This window comes from Schistocerca serialis, chromosome 1 (genome assembly GCF_023864345.2).
Source record: "Schistocerca serialis cubense isolate TAMUIC-IGC-003099 chromosome 1, iqSchSeri2.2, whole genome shotgun sequence".
Taxonomy (NCBI): domain Eukaryota; kingdom Metazoa; phylum Arthropoda; class Insecta; order Orthoptera; family Acrididae; genus Schistocerca; species Schistocerca serialis.
In genome coordinates this window covers 391,030,957-391,052,288 of record NC_064638.1, presented here as the reverse complement: position 1 = coordinate 391,052,288, position 21,332 = coordinate 391,030,957, and the positions used below count along the sequence as shown (strand labels likewise).

At 41.7% G+C, this 21,332-nt stretch overlaps 1 protein-coding gene across 5 annotated transcripts in view; it reads left to right on the top strand.

The window, feature by feature from the left end:
* LOC126471412 (calponin homology domain-containing protein DDB_G0272472) overlaps positions 1–21,332 on the top strand; it is a 162,988-nt gene that overhangs the window by 28,422 nt on the left and 113,234 nt on the right. The window contains exon 2 of one of the 5 annotated variants that reach the window (XM_050099587.1): positions 8,622–8,670. The exons of the other annotated variants lie outside the window; for them this stretch is intronic. The gene's annotated coding sequence lies outside the window, so the exon portion shown is untranslated. The remainder of the gene's footprint in view (positions 1–8,621; positions 8,671–21,332) is intronic. 5 annotated transcript variants of the gene reach the window in all.

Below are 21,332 nucleotides of genomic sequence, written 5' to 3'. Positions count from 1 at the left end.
CCACAAACACTGATTCTCCAGTTAAGTGTGAATAACCTCATTAAGATTATGTTATTACTAGCTACTGTATGCGGCTTAACATACTCCCTCTAAACTGGCAGTACTACAAGCTTGAATTTTGTGATTTATATTAATGTTGCACAGCTGTCAAAATTTGGCGGAACGCAATGTTTGCTAACCAGAAGAGCCTGACCAGTGAGGCTTAACTCCATCATTTGCATATGGGCCTATAGCCCTTCCCATTTCTTATTATTGATTGTGCATTAGGGTGATATTAGCTTCTATCCAACCATATGTATTTACTTAATTTTATTGAAGTCCACATGATTTATTTGTCTTTTGACCATTCAACAGTAGAGTATGATATTTCAGATACATTGCACAGTTGATTTGTACGTATATAGAACATATTGAAACTGGTATTGGTTAGTCAAGGATGAGGCAGAAAATTGGTCATGGTCTTTTCAATTAAATGCACTGCACCTTTGCATTGTGGTGGAAACTATGAAAAACCTGCCAAATGGGTCTTTGAACCTCACTGTTCCCAAATGCAAAACCAGTGCTTTAACGCTGCAGTAAATTGTTTAGTATTTTTTTGGAAAGGAAACTGTTAATAAAACCATAAATATCCACTGTGCATCATGTCAAGAATTATAAACAGTTACAAGCTTTTGTTCTATTACAGTTCTGAAAAATACAAGCACACAGTTGCCTGTCAACATTATGTGCTTCATAACTATCCCTACCGATTCCCTTCAGGGAAGTGGATTATTGCAACTGCCTTTGACATGAACAGGAAACTGACAGCAGAAACGTTTTTGCGTGACGGCACGCAAACTATAGTACACCTGGTAAGAGATAGAAATACACTCAACAGTTAACATGGCCCTATTATTTCTCGGTATTTCCTATTTTTCTAAGCTGGCATATTTACTTACACTGTAGAAATACTATTCTGCACCTACATTCATACTCCTCAAGTCACAAAGTGGTGTGTGGCGGAGGGTACCCTGTATCACTACTTGTCATTTCCTTTCCTGTTACACTCCCAAATAGAAGTGAGGGAAAAACAGCTCCACATCTCCACATGAGTCCTAATTTCTTGTATATTATCTTTGGGGTCCTCATGTGTGGCAGTAAATTTGCTCGGCATTCAGCTTCATATGCCAGTTCTCTAAATTTTCTCAGTAGTGTTTCTTGAAAAGAAAGTCTTTCCTCCAGGGATTCCCCAGATCCCAAACACTGGAGCAGTCTCCTTTACAGGTGAACCAATCTTTCCTAAAATTCTCCCAATAAAATGAAGTCTACCATTCGCCTTCCCTTCCGCAATTATCAGATGCTCATTCCAACTCATATCGCTTCGCAATGTTACACCCAGATATTGATTGTGTCAAGCAGGATACAAGTGACACTGTATCTGAACGTTACAGGTTTGATCTTCCTACTCATTCGCATTAACTTACATTTTTCCATGTTCAGGGCTAGCTGCCATTCATGACACCAACTGGAAAATTGATCTAAGTCATCTTGTATCTTCCTGTAGTCACTCAGCTTCAACACCTTACTGTACACCATGGCATCATCAGTAAACAGCTCGAGATTGCTGCCCAGGCTGACTGCCAAATCATTTCTGTATATAGAGAACAACAGCTGTCCTATCACACTTCCCTGAGGCACTCCTGACTGTACGCTTGTCCTGGTGAACACTCGTCGTTGAGGATAACAAATGGATTCTATTATTTAAGAAGTCTTCGAGCCACTCACATATCTGTGAACTTACTCCATATGCGTGTAACTTCGTTAACAGTCTGCAATGAGGCACCGTGTCACATGCTTTCTGGAAATCTAAAAATATGGAATCTGCCTTAGCCCTTAATCCATTGTTCGCTGTATATCATGTGAGAAAACAGCAAGCTGAGTTTTGCACTGGCAATGCTTTCTAAAACTGTGTTGATTTGTGGACATAAGCCTCTCAGTCTCAAGAAAGTTTACTGTATCCAAACTGAGAATATGTTCAAGGATTCTGCAGCAAACAGAAGTTATGGATCTTGGTCTGCAATTATGTGGGTCCGTTCTTTTGCACCTCTTATATACCGGGCTCACATGTGCTTTTTCCCATCACTTGGGCATTTGTGCTGGGTGAGAGATTCACAATAAATGAAAGCCAAGTAAGGGGCCATTGCCATAGAGCACTATTTGTAAAATCGAACTGGGATTCCATCCAGACTTGGTGATTTATTTGCTTTCAAATATTTCAGTTGTTTCTCTTTGTCATCCATACAGCAGTCTTTCTGATGGTCAAATGACAGTATTTTTGTATGATTTTCCTGTGTGAATGATTTCTTGAATGTGAAATTTAAAACTTCAGCTTTGTTTTTCTATCTTCGACTGCCACACCAAACTGGCCAAGTGGCTGAATAGAAGCGTTAGAACCCTTAGCGATTTTGCGCTAGACTAAAATTTTCTCAAGTTCTGTGCCAGATCTTTTGCTAACGTGTGATGGTGGTAGTTGTCGTGTGCTTCGTCCATAAATCTTTTCAGAGAGGCACAAATCTTACTAATCTTTGCTTGTCATTTGTGCATTCCCTTTTGAACTGAGAGTGCATCAGCCTCTACTTCCTCAGCATCTGTTGGATTTTGTTATTAAACCATCTATTCTTTATCTACTTAGTAGGCACGTAACTCTGCTTACCATGATTACCAATCTGCCTAAACTTTGCCCACAGTTCCTGTACATCCATCTTACTGGAACTAAGTGATACCAATTCACTGTCTAAGTGAGATGCTAATAACTACTTATCTGCTCTATCTAGTGAAACACACACCTAGCCTTCTTGACTGATTTATTAACTTTCGTAATTAAAGTTGCTATAATGGCATCAAGATTGCTAATACCTGTTTCTGTACTGACTTTGTCAGTAAGGTCTCGCCTGTTTGTAGCTGCAAGATGTATGATATTTCCACTGCATGTGGGCTGCCGAGCTATCTGCTCAATACAATTTTCAGAAAACATGTTTAAAAGGATTTTGCATGACTGTGTGTCTGTGTCCCCCTGCAATGAATCCATAGACATCCCAGTCTATACTTACATCTACATACATACTCTGAAGTCCACCATACGGTGCGTGGCGGAGCGTACCTCGAACCACAACTAGCATCTTCTCTCCCTGTTCCATTCCCAAACAGAACGAGGGAAAAATGACTGCCTATATGCCTCTGTACGAGCCCTAATCTCTCTTATCTTATCTTTGTGGTCTTTCTGCGAAATGTTAGTTGGCGGCAGTAAAATTGTACTGCATTCAGCCTCAAATGCTGGTTCTCTAAATTTCCTCAGTAGCAATTCACGAAAAGAACGCCTCCTTTCCTCTAGAGACTCCCACCCGAGTTCCTGAAGTATTTCCGTAACACTCGCATGATGATCGAACCTACCAGTAACAAATCTAGCAGCCCGCCTCTGAATTGCTTCTATGTCCTTCCTGAATCCGACCTGATAGCGATCCCAAACTCTCAAGCAGTACTCAAGAATAGGTTGTATTAGTGTTTTATAAGCGGTCTCCTTTACAGATGAACCACATCTTCCCAAAATTCTACCAATGAACCGAAGACAACTATCTGCTTTCCCCACAAACGCCATTACATGCTTGTCCCACTTCATATTGCTCTGCAATGTTACGCCCAAATATTTAATCGACGTGACTGTGTCAAGCACTACACTACTAATGGAGTATTCAAACATTACAGGATTATTTTCCCTATTCATCTGCATTAATTTACATTTATCTATATTTAGAGTTAGCTGCCATTCTTTACACAAATTACAAATCCTGTCCAAGTCATCTTGTATCCTCCTACAGTCACTCAACGACGACGCCTTCCCGTACACCACAGCATCATCAGCAAACAGCCGCACATTACTATCCACCCTATCCAAAAGATCATTTATTTAGATAGAAAACAACACCGGACCTACCACACTTCCCTGTGACACTCCAGATGATACCCTCACCTCTGATGAACACTCACCATTGAGGACAGCGTACTGGGTTCTATTACTTAAGAAGCCTTTGGGCCACTCACATACTTCGTAAACAATCCCGTATGCTTGTACCTTAGTTAGGAGTCTGCAGTGGGGCACCAAGTCAAACGCTTTCCGGAAGTCAAGGAATATGGCATCCATCTGATACCCTTCATCCATGGTTCGCAAGATATCATGTGAAAAAAGGGCGAGTTGCGTTTCGCAGGAGCGATGCTTTCTAAACCCCTGCTGATGCATGGACAGCAACTTCTCTGTCTCAAGGAAATTCATTATATTCGAACTGAGAATATGTTCGAGAATCCTGCAACAAACCAATGTAAAGATATTGGTTTGTAATTTTGAGGATCCATCTTTCTACCCTTCTTATATACAGGCATCACCTGCGCTTTTTTCCAGTCGCTCGGGACTTTACGTTGGGCAAAAGATTCGCGCCAAATGCAAGCTAAGTAAGGAGCCAATGCAGTAGAGTACTCTCTGTAAAACTGAATTGGAATCCCATCAGGACCGGGCGATTTATTTATTTTCAACCCATTCAGCTGCTTCACAACCCCAGGGATGTCTATCACTATGTCCTCCATACAGGAATCTGTATGAGACTCAAACGGCGGTATGTTTGTACAATCCTCCTGCGTGAAAGATTTCTCAAATGCTAAATTTAAAATTTCAGCTTTTGTTTTGCTGTCTTCCGTTGCCAGGCCAGACTGATCAGCAAGTGACTGGATGGAAGCCCTCGACCCGCTTACCGATTTTACGTAAGACCAGAATTTCCTTGGGTTTTCAGCAAGATCTTTTGCTAAGGTATGACGGTGGTAGTGGTTGAATGCTTCGCGCATCGCTCTTTTTACAGCAGCATGAATGTCTACTAACTTTTGCCTGTCCTCATTCTCCCGATCTTTCTTGTACCGCGAGTGCAACTGGCTTTGCTTCCTGATCATTCTCCGAATTGCGCTGTTAAACCACGGTGGGTCTTTTCTGTCCATAACCCTCTTTTTTGGCACATACTTGTCCAATGCGTGACTTACAATGTGTTTAAAATTTGCCCGTAATTCTTCCACGTCCATCGTACTGGAAGTAAATGAAGTCGATTCATTTATTAAGTGGGATGCTAGCAACCGCTTATCTGCTCTTTCTAGGAAGAATACTCTCCTAGCCTTCTTGACCGACTTTTTAACTTTTGTAACCGTAGTCGTAATGACAAAATCATGATCACTAATCCCTGTCTCAACACTGACACCGTCGATGAGGTCTGGTCTGTTCGTGGCTACCAGATCTAAAATATTTCCATTACGCGTTGGCTGTCGATTTAGCTACTCAAGACAGTTTTCGGATAATGTGTTCAAAAGTAATTCACACGACGGCTTGTCTGTACCACCTGTAATGAATCCATATACATCCCAGTCTACACTAGGTTGGTTGAAGTCGCCTCCGACTAATATAGCATGAATTGGGTACTTCTGCGATGCAGAATGTAGACTCCCTTTGAATGATTCTAGAACTGTCACGGTGGAACCAAGTGGCCGGTAATAACACCCCACAATTAACTTTATTTCCCCTAGCCCGTTAAATGTGGCCAGATAACTTCACAATCACACACTACTTCGACCTCAGTAGACACAAAATTTTTGTTAACTTCAATGAAGACAGCACCTCCTACGGTGTCTAATCTGCCTTTCTGATACACGTTCCAACCCTCACTAAATATTTCACAACTTCCTATCTCAGGGTTCATCCAGGTCTCAGTCCTGAGAATAATTTGCGCACCACACGCTTCCTGGAGGGCAGTAAATTCACGAACTTTATTCCGAACACTGATAATTTACTGCTAATATCTTGATAGCTGAAGTGTCTTTACACTGAGCGTGTCCTGATTTCCCTGCCCGCACGTCGACTAGTGAGTTCTCATCAGGAAACCTCGTACTACTGCCTAGGCTAAAAAAAAAACCATGTGCACGCCACAAGTACTCTGCTACCAGAGTAGCCGCTTCCTTTGTGTAGTGCACCCCCGACCTATCTAGGGGCGTCCTACAATTCCCCACCAAATAGTGCAAGTCTAGAAATCTGCAGCCAAGACCGCCACCGAGTTGACAAAGCCTCTGGTTGAGACCCCTCCACTCGGCTCCAAACCAAAGGACCCCGATCCACTCTGGGAACGATGCTGCAAATAGACAGCTCTGCTTGCACCCCACGTGTGAGGCCAGCGGTCTTCACCAAATCCGCTAGCCGCCTGTACGAACTGAGGATCGCCTCAGAACCCAAGCAACAGGCATCATTTGTGCCGACGTGAGCAACTATTTGCAGACGACTGCAGCCCGTACGCTCGATAGCCGCAGGCAAGGCCGTCTCCACATCTTGGATGAGGCCCTCCAGCAGACAAACCGAGTGCACGTTGGATTTCTGTCCAGCTCTGTACACTATTTCCCTAAGGGGCTCCATCACCCGCCTAACGTTGGAGCTCCCAATAACCAGCAAGCCTTTGCCCCTATGTGCCTGCTCGGGTCCTGCTGAAGGAGCGGCCATCTGCCTACTGACGGTACGAACGGGCAAGGCCAGCCGGACAGCCTTCACATTGACCCTCCACCTCGAGCGACGCATCCGCGTTGCAGTACACCACTCACCCTGAGGTGAGGGCGGCCCCAATGCGCCGGGTACACTAGAAGGTGCCTCGGCGGCTGAGTCAGCGGACGCAGCAAGTGACACCTGGGGTGTCTCAAGCGACACGCCGGACCCTCTGCCGTCGCTGCACCTCGAGGCAGCATCCTGAAGGTGGCTGACCGTGGCCAACAGCATGCTCAGCTGCTCGCGAACTGCGGCTAGTTCCTCCTGCGCCTGCAGATGGCACGCGCACACCCTATCCATCCTACTGCTAATATCTAACGACTCCGCGAATTTATATTCTACGGCTATCAATAAGCAATATTACCCCTCTCAAATACAAGAATACACAAGGATTTTATGTAATTAAATATGGAAGCTCACAAACACTCAGAAAGAAATTAAGAATCAAGCTACAAAACAAATATGAAAGCTAAATATGCGACTCGCTACTGCAGTGCTGCTGCACTGATACTTCACCAGCGGCTGCTCAAGGCTCACTGCTCACTGCTCAAGCAGGTTAACGTCACCTCCAACTAGCATTGCATGATCTACATCTCTATTCAGCAAACCATTGTGAGGTGTGTCCCATTGTACCAGTTTATTAGGGTTTCTTCCAGTTTCATGCATGTATGGAGTGTGGGAAGAATGATTGCCTATAAATACCTTTGTGCGTGCAGTAATTATTCTAATCTTATCCTCATGATCCCTGTGTGAGTGTGATGTAGAGGGTTGTAGTATATTCCTACTTTGTTAATGGACTTCTTGGGATAGCTTAAATGTGTCTTGAAGAGTCTTCCAGTCCAATTCCTTCAGTATCTCTTGTGACACTCTCCCACGTAACAAACAACCCTGTGAACATTCATGTGCCCTTCCCCAAAGGAGGAGATATGAAGGGTCACATTCAGTATCCCCTGTTAGCCCTATCTGGTGCGGGTTCTCACACACTTAAGCAGTATTGTAGGATGGATCGCACAAATTGTCGGGGTGTTTACATGTTATTGATGATAGACTTTTTTGAGTGACTCTAGAACTGTCACAACAGAATCGGATGCCCAGCAAAAACACACAAAAATTAACTTGATTTCACCTACACTTGTATACGTGACCAGATTGCCTCATTGTCACACTTAACTTCGATCTCAATGAAGACAATATTTTTGTCAGCTGCAATGAACACTCCCCCTCTTATGCCTGTAATCTATCCTTCCGATATACGTTTCATGACTCGCAAAATGTCTCAGAGCTTTCCACTTCGGGTTTCCGCCTGCTCTTGGTCCCAGGAATAATTTGACCTCGAGAACCTTCCTGGTGTGAGGACGGGCCCCCGCATCGCGTGCACTAGGAATGTTATTTTACTGTGGTCTAAAATCTATTTCCTTCTCCATTGTGTGTATGTGTATTGGCAGTGTTGAGTTTTACCTCAAAATAGGGCTGAGGCGTCACTTATGGCCATCTTGAGGACAATTCCATAAATGCTGTGTGTTTACTAACTTACATGAAAAAAGTTTACAAATTAATTGAAAAACTCATATCTATCATTTCAAAATTTGAACATTACAGCTATGTGGGAACAAATGTATGAAAAGGGTTGGTGGTGGGCAGGGGAGTGTGGGGGGGGGGGGGGGGGGGGGGAGAGAGTGATAGTGCGTGTGTGCGTGAAATGCGTATTTCTCCAGTTTTGGCCACGTTAACTCTAGCTATGGCCAGTTTTTTTTCCCACTTTTGGCCACTGCCTATTATAATAATGATTGGTCTAGAAGCAGTCTATGATTAAGTCGCCTCTGGGAGCCAGAAAAAAAAGGTTTCATTCATATTAAAAACTCTGTTAGGGTCATTCAACACGACCTTATCATTCATAGTTTTAGATACTTCGTGGAACCAGATTCTTCTTCTCCCCTATATTAGAAGCTCTAGCCCTATTAAAATTCACCACCTTTTTGTGACAAAACTTTGTGTCTCATAAGAAAGCCATGATACCTCTTTGTTCCAGGTTGGTTGTTTGCAGTGCAGCCTTAGAACTTCACAAATCTGCCTTCTTCGTAAGTTTTTGCATAGGTACTTGATATTTTCCTTAGTTACTGGAAACCCCATCTTGGAACACTCTAGAACCAAGTTCATCAACATTTTTTCTGTTTTCTCCGCTCCTAAGACAGAATGTGGGTCGCAGTGCCCAGTAGATTTTTGTGGAGATAGACCAGAACAGACTACCTTGTAGTACACATACTTCAATTTTATTTGAATCAGATACAGAAGAAAAAGGTTTATACAAAGTAGCATTTATCCAGTCATATTAAGAATGTCACTTCCAAGATTTTTTCCTCCTGCTTCTTTGCTGCTGCTTCCTCTTCTTTGCTGTGAAGTAGTCATGTTTCTTCTCTCCTCCTCATGACAACCCATATCATTTTATTATAGCATATAGTGTATCATGTCTGTACAGGACATAACACCTTCTTCCCAGCTGATGTTCTTGTCACCACAGTTATTCCGTGATCACTATTTGGTTAGGGGATTTTTTGGAAATGACCCAATCACCATCTCAGCCTACGTCTACTAAATATAAACATATTGAGGCTAAAGATTCAAAGACTCTCCCAGTTGCATCTCGGTTTCTCGTGGTATCACATACTGAACAAGATCAGTCCTGTGCTACTGTTAATCCATTTTTTATTCAGAAAGGTGTTGAAGCAATTGCAGACCCTGTGAAATCCTCCACTCGTTCATGTAATGGGGCTTTGCTTCTGGAGAACAATTGTGATTTACAAGGCCTACAGCTGCTTACAGCTTTGCTTCTCCACTGCTATCCTGTTTATGTGGAAGCCCATTGAACGCTGTATTTTCGTGTGGTGTTATTTACACTTGGTGCTTGACGATCTGACCAAGGGAGATATCCAAACTTACCTCTGATCAGGGTGTCACTACACTCCATCGGTTAGTAAAATGGCTGATGCAACCTTAATGCCTACGCACACTCTTTTTCTCACGTTTGATCGAGTAATGTTTCCACGAAAAATCAAAGTGGGCTATGCAGTTTGCACAGTCCGACGTTACGTTCCAACCTGATGCATTGCTACCATTGTCAACATTACAACCAAACTCGCATGTCCTGTAAAAACACGGCCAAATGAGTTACTTGTGGTAGGGATGCTCACGAGGGCGACTGCCCGCTTCCTCCTCCTCTTCCTCCTCCTCCTCCTCCTCCTCCTGCCCCCCCTTCCCCTCCCCCCACCTCTTCCCCTCCCCCTGTGGCATCAATTGTAATGGCAGCAATGCTGCCTCATCGTGTTAGCATCCCGTATACCGAGATGAATTGGCTATCTGGGTGAAGGGAAAAGTACCTTACACAGCTTGCAAGTTGTTGGTGAGTCAAAAATCCTGCATTTTATCATCCGGCATTATAGTACCTTTTTTGCTAAACCTTGCTCCATGAAGGACATGGCCATGCAGACTTGCAACCTCCAGTTCAGGACTGCAATTGTAAAATTGCCCAGAATCATGGTAGCATCCCCATCTCCTCCTCCTCCAGCTGTGTAACAAGCCATTAAGCCTCTGCCTCTGGCAGTGAAATCACCTGCTACACAACCGGCAGTCCGGAAAGGACAAAAGGAAACGCGAACTTTCTACGTCCCTCCAGCCAGCAAACACCTTCCTTGATTCAGAGATCCTCTTCAATGGTGCCACTATGTGATATTCTCACCCAACCAATCTCCATTTTGTCAGAGTGCACCACCTACCATTTTTCTGCCCTGGGGTCTGCAAGAGAGACCAGTGAGAATGCTGACACCTCTGTAGATTTCATGGATCAGGATTTCTAGCCTCAGCTTCCTGTAGCAATGAATCTTCAAAGACCAGCACTCGGCACCCACCACTTCCTTGTATACCGTTATGACTCTTCTCTAGTGAAACATTCACAGCATTAGATCCACCAAGTTGGAATTATGGCTGCTCTTGGAATTGCAGTGTCTGCTTGTTTTCTGCCTCCAAGGAATAAAATTGCGTTCTTGCGACCGCTCTGTCCTCTTGCATTTCCTTCGGCTCCACTTTGACCTTCCCCACCAAAGGGTGCCATTCTATCTCGTGAGGGAGTAATACTTCTCATCTGGGATGATGTTCATAGCCAAACCTTTTCATTGAGCACTCCACTCTGCTGCAAGCTGTTGTAGTCCACACTATCCTTCCTCACTTTAGCTTTCTCTTTGCAAATCTACGTCCCCCTGTCATTTAGTGTCACCAGGACACCTCATCCCTTTTCGCTGCTTGGTGACTAATGCAGACCATTCCCTTTGGGGCTCTTCCAGAACCTGTCTGAACCTCTTGGCTGACTTCCTCAATTGACTCAACCTAGTCTGTATTAACACTGGAGTACCCACATTCCTTTCTGATTCCAGGCACACTTGTGTCCATTTGGGCCTCTCGTACTACACTTGCCAGCTTGCCCGTTATCTGGAGTGGTCTGTTCTCTCTGACACGTACTCAGGCGACCATTTCCCATGTTGTATCCATTTGCTGACTACTACGTCACCTATGTGTGAACCTATTTGGCAGATTTATAAGGTTGATTGGAGGCTTTCGCTTCCCTGGCAATCTTCGACGAACACCTCGTACTTCATGTTTACCGCGCCGTTTCCAGTTCCCTGGTCGACTGAGACATACTGCAATGCGATTCCCTCTGATAACAAAGAAGGTAGCTGGATTTTATTTACTCGTTCTTTTAACAGTTTCACTACCTCTTTTGTTGTGTACAGGCAACCTCTGTTAGCTATCTGGGACCCAAGGTCCATTCCCTGATTTCCTGCCTGACTTATAGCAGAAAAGTCATTGTGGATCCTACTGCTATCTCCAACACCTTAAGCCGCTGTTTTGCAGAGATTTCACACTCCATACACTATCACCCCGCCTTTCTCTCTAGAAAATGAGTTGAGGAAGCTCAGGTGATACCCTTCTTTCCGCAGACTCGTGAATGCTACAATGCTGCCTTTACTATGAGGGAGCTCTGATCTTCCACTACAGGGTTGGTTGATGGTCACATTCAGATATTGCAGCACATTTCTCTTGTGTGCAAGCACTTTCTCCTTCAAATGTACAATCATGTGTGGGCAGATGGCACATTTCCCAGATGCTGGGGTGAAGCTACTGTCGTAGCCATACCTAAGCCCTGTAAGGACATATACCTTCCTTCTTGCTACCTCCCATTTATGTCAGTAGCTGAGTTTGCAAAGTGATGTATGATTCATGCATGACTCGAGTCGCACAATCTACTAACCACTGCACAGGAACAAGATGTAAAGATGGTGGAAGAAACCCATTACACCACCAGAAACGCATGCAAACGATTTTGTCAGAGGAAAAGCAGAAGCCATTGTCGATGCTCCCTGAGTAAAGAATGTGCCATTCTGCAGTTGACCATCTTGTCAACCTATGTCATGAACTGTTTTTCATGGAAGTACTAGACTGTGGCCATATTTATTGATTTGGAGAAAGGCTATGCCACCTGCTGGAGAACTGGTATCCTCGGTAATTCATGCTTTTTGGGCTTCTATGTTTGCCTGCCCTGTTCCCTTCAGCAGTTCATTGAAGGTATTTCTGGGTTCGGCCTTGTCGAACACTTTTGACCAGGAGGACAGGGTGCCTCCAGGCTCAATCCTAAGTGTTGTCCTCCTTGCTATAGCCATTAACCCTGTTGTGATCTGTCTCCTGCCAGGCATTTCCAGCTCTCTTTTCATCGACGACTTTACGCTCAATTGCAGTTCGCCACAGACTTGTCTCCTTGAATGGCGTCTTCAGTGATGTCTGACCCGTCTTTACTCAGGGAGCGTCGACAATGGCTTCTGCTTTTCCTCTGACAAAATCGTTTGCATGTATTTCTGGTGGTGTAATGGGTTTCTTCCACCATCTTTACATCTTGTTCCTGTTGCTCTTCAAGAGTCTGGCAATTCAGCTGTTTCAAAATCTCAGTGATACCCTCCTGTTGGTCAAACCAGTGACCATTTGTGCTGCCCTTCTCTGTATATGTTTAATAACCCCTTAAGTCCTGTTTGGTACAGGTCACACAAATTGGAGCAGTATTCTAGGATGGGTTGCACACATGATTTGTAAGCAATCTCCTTTGTAGACTGATTGCATTTCCATAGTATTCTATGTATAAAACAGTCTGCCAGTTGCTTTACCCATGACTTACCCTATGTGATCATTCTGTTTCATTTTCCTATGAAGTGTTACACCCAGATATTTTTATCAGGTAGCTGATTCCAGCAGTGACTTTTTGGTATTGTAGTCATAGGATACTACCTCTTTTCATTTTGCAAAGTGCAAAATTTTACACTTCTGAACATTTAAAGCAAGTTGCTAATATCTGTACCCATTTGGAATCTTATCAAGATCTGACAATATTTATGCAGATTCCTTCAGATAGCAGTTTATTATAGATAACTGCATCGTCTTTAATCACTATTAATGGTGTCTACAATGTCATTAATATGCAACATTAACAGCAAGGGTCCCAACACACTTCCGTGGGGACACTCGAAGTTACTTCTACATCTGATGATGACCCTCCATCCAAGATAACGTGCTGTGTCCTCCCTACCAAAACACCCTCAATCCAGTCAGAAATTTCACTTTGATACCTCACATGATGTACTTCTGACGTTTAAGCATAAGTGTGGTACTGAGTCTTATGCTTTCGGAAATCGAGAAATACTGCATCTACGCCATTGCTTTGGTCCAAAGCTTTCAGTGCATCATGTGAGAAAAGTGCGAGTTGGGTTTCACATGATTGATATTTTTGAAATCCATGCTGGTTATGATTGAGCAGGTCATTTTTTTCCAGACACCACATTATGTTTGAGCTCAGAATATGTTCTAAGATTCTACAACAAATTTGTGTCAGGGATATTGGACAGTAGTTTTGTGGAACACTTCTACTACCCTTCTTCTAGATGGGTGTGACCTGTGCCTTTTATCAAGAACTGGGCAGGGTTTTTTGTTCAAGGGATCTACGATAGATTATAGTCAGAATAGGGGCTAACTTGGCCACAAATTCAGTACAGAATCTGACAGGGATTCCATCGGGCACTGGAGCTCTGTTCAGTTTTAAGATTTGAGCTGTTTCTCAACATCGCTGACACTAATACTTATTTCATTCATCTTTTCATTGATAAGGGGATTAAATTGGGGCAGTTCTCCTGTGTTTTCATTTGTAAAGGAACATTTGAAAATGGAATTAAGCATTTCAGCTTTTGCTTTGCTAACCTCAATTTCAGTTCCTTTTCCATTCACTATGAACTGGACATTAACTTAGGAGTCACTAACAGCCTTAGCATATGACCAGAATTTCTTTGGGTTCTGTGAATGATCACTTGACAATATTCTGCTATGGTAGTCACTGAAGGCATGACACATTGCTATCTTGACAGCCAAATGTGTTTCATTCAGCATCCAGTGCATGTTCAACTATTCTTTTAAACTTGAGCCAGAATTCCTTTACATGCTCCTGTCCTGTGCTGAAAGTTTCAAGTTCCTCATTGAGATATGACACTAGTTTACTGAACATATATATATTTCTGCTTGTTTTAGTTGTCCTTTGTACTTTGGTAATCATTGTTGCCAGAACTGGTGATTGATACTAGTTTCGATATGGACATTCTCAAAGAGGTCAGATCGATTTATTGCATTTAGATCCAATATATCTCTGCATTAGTGGGGTTTCTACCTGTCTGTTCTTCGTAGTTTTGAAAGAAAGCATTTAGTATTGTTTCATAGGATGTCTTATCACACCCACCACTAACAAAACTGTGATTTTTCCCAATGAATTGGATGATTAAAGTCTCAAGCAACGATTACTGTATGATTGGGGAACTTACTCATTCTATTTCATATCCTTGCAAAGTGTTACACCCAGGTATGTGTATGAGTTAACTGTTTCCATCTGTGACTCATTGAAATTAGTCACATGATACTTTTTTATTTTATTTGTGAAGTGCACAGTTTTACTTTGCTGGACATTTAAAGCAGGTTTCTGATCGTTGGAAATCTTATCAAGATGTGACTGAATATATATTCAGACTCTTATTTGATTGTGGATAACTGCATCATCTGTGAAAAGTGTGGGGTTACTGGTAATATTGTCCACAAAATCATTATTATACAACATGAACAGCAGGGACCCAACATGCCTCCCTGGGGTGCACCCGAAGCTACTTCTTCATCTGTCGATGATTCGGCATCCAAGATAATGTGCTGCAACCTCTCTACCATGAAATTCTCAATACAGTCACATACCTGTATTTCATGTGATACTGCAAATGATTGAACTTTTGAGAATAAGCATAGGTATAGTACTGAATCAAATGCTTTTCGGAAATTAAGACATAGATGTATGTTAGATTATATTTAACTCAACCACAAATTTTGTATAGAATATGAGGGGAATTATTTTGGGCCCCATGAGATTTGTTCAGTTTCAATGATTTTAGTTGCTTCTCAGCATCACTGATGTTAATATCTTATTTCCACTATCTTTTCAGTAGTACAAGAATTAAGTTAAGGCAATCTCCTGGGTTTTCTTTTGTAAGGGAATGTTTGAAAATAGAGTTAAGCATTTCTGCTTTTGCTCTGCTATCCTCAATTTCTGTTCCTGTTCTATGCCAACCTCTTAATCTCAGAGTAGGACTTACACTGAATGTCCTCATTTATTTGTTGGGTGTATTCCAATCTCTGTGTTCCTCTACAATTTTTACCCTCACAGTTTCCTGTAGTACTGTGGCAGTTATTTCATGATGTCTTGAAACATGTCCTGTCATCCTGTCCCTTCTTCTTGTCAGCATTTTCCACATGTTCCTTTACCGAATCTTTGGAGAACCTCCTCATTCCTTATCTTATCATCCTACTTAATTTTCAACATTCTTCTGTAGCACCACATCTCAAATGCTTTGATTTCATTCCGTCCTTGTTTCCCACTGTTCGTGCCTTATTACCCTGGAATACTGTGCAGCAAATGTACATTCTCAGAAATTTCTTCATCAAATGAAGGCCCTTGTTTGATACTAGCAAACATCTCTTGACCAGGAATGCCCTCTTTGCCTGTGTTAGTACACTTTTTGTTTCGTCCTTGCTTCGTCCATCAGGGGTTATTTTGCTTCCAAGGTAACAGATTCCTTAATGTGGTCTATTTCGTGATCATCAGTTTTGATATTAAGCTTCTCGCTATTCTCATTTATGCTACTTTTCATTACTTAAGTCTTTCTTTGATTTACTCTGCATCCATATTCTGTACTCATTATACTGCACATTCACTTCACCAGGTTCTGCAATTTCCTTCATCTCCACTGAGGATAGCAATGTCATCAGTGAGTCTTATAACTGATATCCTTGCGCCCTGAATTTTAACCCCGTTCTTGAACCTTCCTTTTATTGCCTTTATTAATTCTGTGTATAGATTGAACATTAGGGATGAAAAACTGCATCCCTGTCTTAAACCTTTTATAATCTGAGGACTTTATTCTTGGTCTTACAGTCTTATTGTCCCCTCTTTGTTCTTCTACATACTGTATATTTTATGCCCGTTGTTGTTGTTATTGTTGTCTTCAGTCCAGAGACTGGTTTAATGAAGCTCTCCAAGCTACTCTATCCTGATCAAGCTTCTTAGTCTCCAAGTAACTGCAGCAACCTACATCTTTCTAAATTTGCTTAGTGTGTTCACCTCTTGGTCTCCCTCTACAATTTTTGTCCTTTACATTGCCCTCCAGTACTAAATTGGTGATTCCTTGATGCCTCAGAACATGTCCTACCAACCAGTCCCTTCTGCTAGTTAAATTGTGCCACAAAATTTCTCTTCTCCCCAATTCTATCCAGTACCTCCTCATTATTTACGAGATCGACCCATGTAATCTTCAGCATTCTTCTGTAGCACCACATTTTGAAAGCTTGTATTCTCTTCTTGCCTGAACTATTTATCGTTCATGTTTCACTTCCATACCTGGCTACACTCCATACAAATACTTTCAGAAACGACTTCCTGACACTTACATCTATACTCGATGTTAACAAATTTCTTTTCTTCATAAACACTTTTCTTGCTATTGCCAGTCTACATATTGTATCCTCTCTACTTTGACCATCATCAGTTATTTTGATCCCCAAATAACAAAACTCATCTACTACTTTAAGTGTTTCATTCCCTAATCTAATTCCCTCAGCAACACCCGATTTAATTTGACTACATTCCATTATCCTCGTTTTGCTTATGTTGATGTTCATTTTGTATCCTCCTTTCGAGACACTGTCCATTCCGTTCAACTGCTCTTCCAGGCCCTTTACTGTCTGACAGAATTACAATGTCTTCGGCAAACCTCAAGGTTTTTATTTCTTCCTCCTTAATTTTAATTCCTACTCTGAATTTTTCTTTTGTTTTCTTTTACTGATTGAATAACATCGAGGATAGGCTAGAACCCTGTCTTATTCCCTTCCCAACCACTGCTTCCCTTTCATGCCCCTCAAATCTTATAACTGCCATCTGGTTTCCGTACAAATTGAAAATAGCCTATCGCTTCCTGTATTGGACCCCTGCTCACTTCAGAATTTGAGAGAGAGTATTCCAGTCAACATTGTCAAAAGCTTTCTCTAAGTCTACAAATGCTAGAAACGTAGATTTGGCTTTCTTTAATCTATTTTCTAAGATAAGTCGTAGGGTTAGTATTGCCTCACGTGTTCCTACGTTTCTACATACTGATCTTCCCCAAGGTCGGCTTCTACCAATTTTTCCATTCGTCTGTAAAGAATTCATGTTAGTATTTTGCAGCTGTGACTTTGGTAGTTCAGCAATTTTCACATCTGTTAACACCTGTTTCTTTGGAATTGGAATTATTATATTCTTCTTGAAGTCTGAGGGTATTTCGCCCACCTCATACATCTTGTTCACCAGACAAGACCAGTAGAGTTTTGTCAGGGCTGGCTCTCACATGGCTGTCAGTAATTCTAATGGAATGTTGTCTACTCCTGAGGCCTTGTTTCAACTTAGGTCATTCAGTACCCTGTCAAATTCTTCATGCAGTATCATATCTCTCATGTCATCTTCATCTACGTCCTCTTCCATTGCCATAATATTGCCCTCAAGTACATCGCCCTTGTATAGACTCTCTACATACTCCTTCCAGCTTTCTGCTTTCCCTTCTTTGCTTAGAACTGGTTATCCATCTGAGCTCTTAATGTTCATGCAAGTGGCTCTGTTTTCTCCAAAGGTCTCCTTAATTTTGCTGTAGGCAGTGTCTGATCTCATTTTTGAGACATATGTATTCCTTTTTTCTTGCTTCATTTACTGCATTTTTATATTTTCTCCTTTCATCGATTAAATTCAGTATCTCTTCTGTTACCCAAGGATTTCTACTAGCCCTTGTCTTTTTACCTACTTTCTCCTCTGCTGCCTTCACTAATTCATCTCTCAAAGCTACCCATTCTTCTTCTACTGTATTTCTTTCCCCTATTCTTGTCAATCGTTCAGTAATCGTCTCTCTTAAACTCTCTACAACCTTTGGTTCTTTCAGTTTATCCAGGTCCCATCTCCCTAAATTCCCACGTTTTTACAGCTCCTTCAGTTTTAATCTACAGTTCATAACCAATAGATTGTGGTCAGAGTCCACATCTGCCTCTGGAAATGTCTTACAATTTAAAACCTGACTCCTATATCTCTGCATTACCATTATATAATCTATCTGAAACCTTCTAGTGTCTTCAGACCTCTTCCACATATACAACCTTCTTTCATGATTCTTAAAACAAGTGTTCGTTATGATTAAGTTATGCTCTGTGGAAAATTCTACCAGACAGCTTCCTCTTACATTCCTTACCCCCTATTCCTTTTTCACTTACTAATTTTCCTTTTCTTCCTTTTCCTACTATCGAATTCCAGTCCTCCATGGCTGTTAAATTTTCATCTCCCTTAACTATCTTTCTTTTATCTCATCATACATTTCTTCAATCCCTTTGTCATCTGTGGAGCTAGTTAGCATGTAAGCTTGTACTACTGTGGTAGGCATGGACTTCGTGTCTATCTTGTCTATAATAATGCATTCACTATGCTGTAGTTTAAACCTGCTCCTGCATTACCCCTATTTGATTTTGTATTTATAACCCTATATTCACCTGACCAGAAATCTTGTTCCTCCTGCCACCGAACTTCACTAATCCCCACTATATGTAAATTTAACCTGTCCATTTCCCTTTTTCAATTTTCTAACCGACCTTCCTGATTAAGGGATCTGACATTCTACACTCAGATCCGTGGTATGCCAGTTTTGTTTTTCCTGATAAAGACGTCGTCCTGAGTAGTCCCCTCCCGGAGATCCGATTGGGAGACTATTTTACCCAAGAGGATACCATCATCATTTAACCATACAGTAGAGCTGCATGTCCTCGGGAAAAATTATGGCTGTAGTTTCCCCCTTGCTTTCAGCCGTTCGTAGTACGAGCACAGCAAGGCCGTTTTGGTTAATGTTACAAGACCAGATCAGTCAGTCATCGAGACTGTTGCCCCTGCAAGTACTGAAAAGGCTTCTGCCCCTCTTCGAGAATCACACGTTTATCTGGCCTCTCAACAGATACTCCTCCATTGTGGTTGCACCTATGATGAGGCTATTTGTATTACTGAGGAACGCAAGCTTCCCCATCAGCGGCAAAGTCCATGGTTCATACGGAGAGGAAATGCTCCTTATATCTTACTAATTATGCTTCTTTTTGGTGGCACCATTCTTGGAAAGTTAAATGTCAATGCAAAGAGGAATACTTTCAAAGATATGAATGTACTATGTTTTATTACAGTGAAAAATCAGAATTTCAGTTTTGAAGTTTGGTGTTGTTTCTCCCTTATACCTGATTTTCTGTAATACACAAAATACTGTAGATAGCTAATTGTAAAAAGGAGGCAAACTTAGTCTTGGCGGTTAACACAAACGATATGAAGGAAATCAGTACTGCATTGCCCACCTGTTGCTACTTCAGCCGTATTGCACCAGTCAAGTTTATATCATTTACAAACCAAGCAGCTGTGGCCTCTGTTCTCAGAGCTTTCTGAAATGAACTAAATGGGTAACTTCGTATGGACTGTGAAAGGAACTACATTTCAGTTGAACTGGAAATATGCATTAACTGTTTCCAAAATATTTATTGTTCAACATAATCATACTAATTTCAAAACATATTAGAGATTGTTTGCTTTTCTAAATTTCGGTGACTGATACGAATATTATTGTTGGTAAAAATACTTGTTGCCATTGTTTGATTACCAGTTTTTAAAATTGATTTTCTACCTTAGGCATTGTCAGATAATCTCACACATCTCACTGTTTTTGTGTTAACAGTGCTTCAGATCATTTCTTGAGAATTTTATTTTGGCACTTTCAGAGTTGATATGTTTTTAATATTCTGTTGTTGTGGTGGTCTTCAGTCCAGAGACTGATTTGAAGCAGCTCTCCATGCCACTCTATCCTGTGCAAGCTTCATCTTCCAGTACCTACTCTAGCCTACATACTCCTTCCAGCTTTCTGCTTTCCCTTCTTTGCTTGGAACTGGTTATCCATCTGAGCTCTTAATATTCATGCAAGTGGCTCTCTTTTCTCCAAAGATCTTAATTTTCCTGTAGGCAGTGTCTGATCTCATTTTTGAGACACTTGTATTCCTTTTTGCCTGCTTCATTTACTGCATTTTTGTATTTTCTCCTTTCATCAATTAAATTCAGTATCTCTTCTGTTACCCAAGGATTTCTATTAGCCCTCGTCTTTTTACCTACTTTCTCCTCTGCTACCTTCACTAATTTATCTCTCAAAGCTACCCATTCTTCTTCTTCTGTATTTCTTTCCCCCATTCTTGTCAATCATTCCCTAATGCTCTCTCTGAAGCTCTCTACAACATCTGGTTCTTTCAGCTTATCCAGGTCCCATCTCCTCAAATTCCCACCTTTTTGTGGTTTCTTCAGTTTTAATCTACATTTAATAACCAATAGATTGTGGTCAGAGTCTGCATCTGCCCCTGAAAATGTAGTCCCATTCCATATTCACCTACTACATTTCCTTCTCACCCTTTTCCTACTATCGAATTCCAGTCACCCCTTGACTATTAAATTTTCTTCTTCCTTCACTATCTGAATAATTTCTTTCATCTCATCATACATTTCGTCAATCTCTTTGTCACCTGCGGAGCTAGTTGGCATATAAACTTGTACTACAGTGGTAGGCATGGGCTTCGTATCTATCTTGGCCACAATAATGCGTTCACTATGCTGTTTGTAGTAGCTTACCCGCATTCCTATTTTCCTATTCATTATTAAACCTACTCCTGCATTACCCCTATTTGATTTTGTATTTATAATCCTGTATTTACCTGACCAGAAGTCTTGTTCCTCCTGTCACCGAACTTCACTAATTCCCACTATATCTACAGGGTGGCACACAAAATGTGTTACCATTTGTTTCTTTCACAATTTACGTCGCACATTAGATATTCCGCTGGGATCCCTACAGCAGTACCAGCAGAGCTTGGAAAAACAAATGAGTTACGAAATGACGTATAATTTACGATACTGCCGCTAGGAGACTAGTAAGCAGCAATGGCTGACAATGCCGCTAGGAGACTAGTAAGCAGCAATGGCTGACAATGGAAGACTGACGACACAGCAACGATCGGCAATTGTGTTACTTATTCATGAAACGAAAAG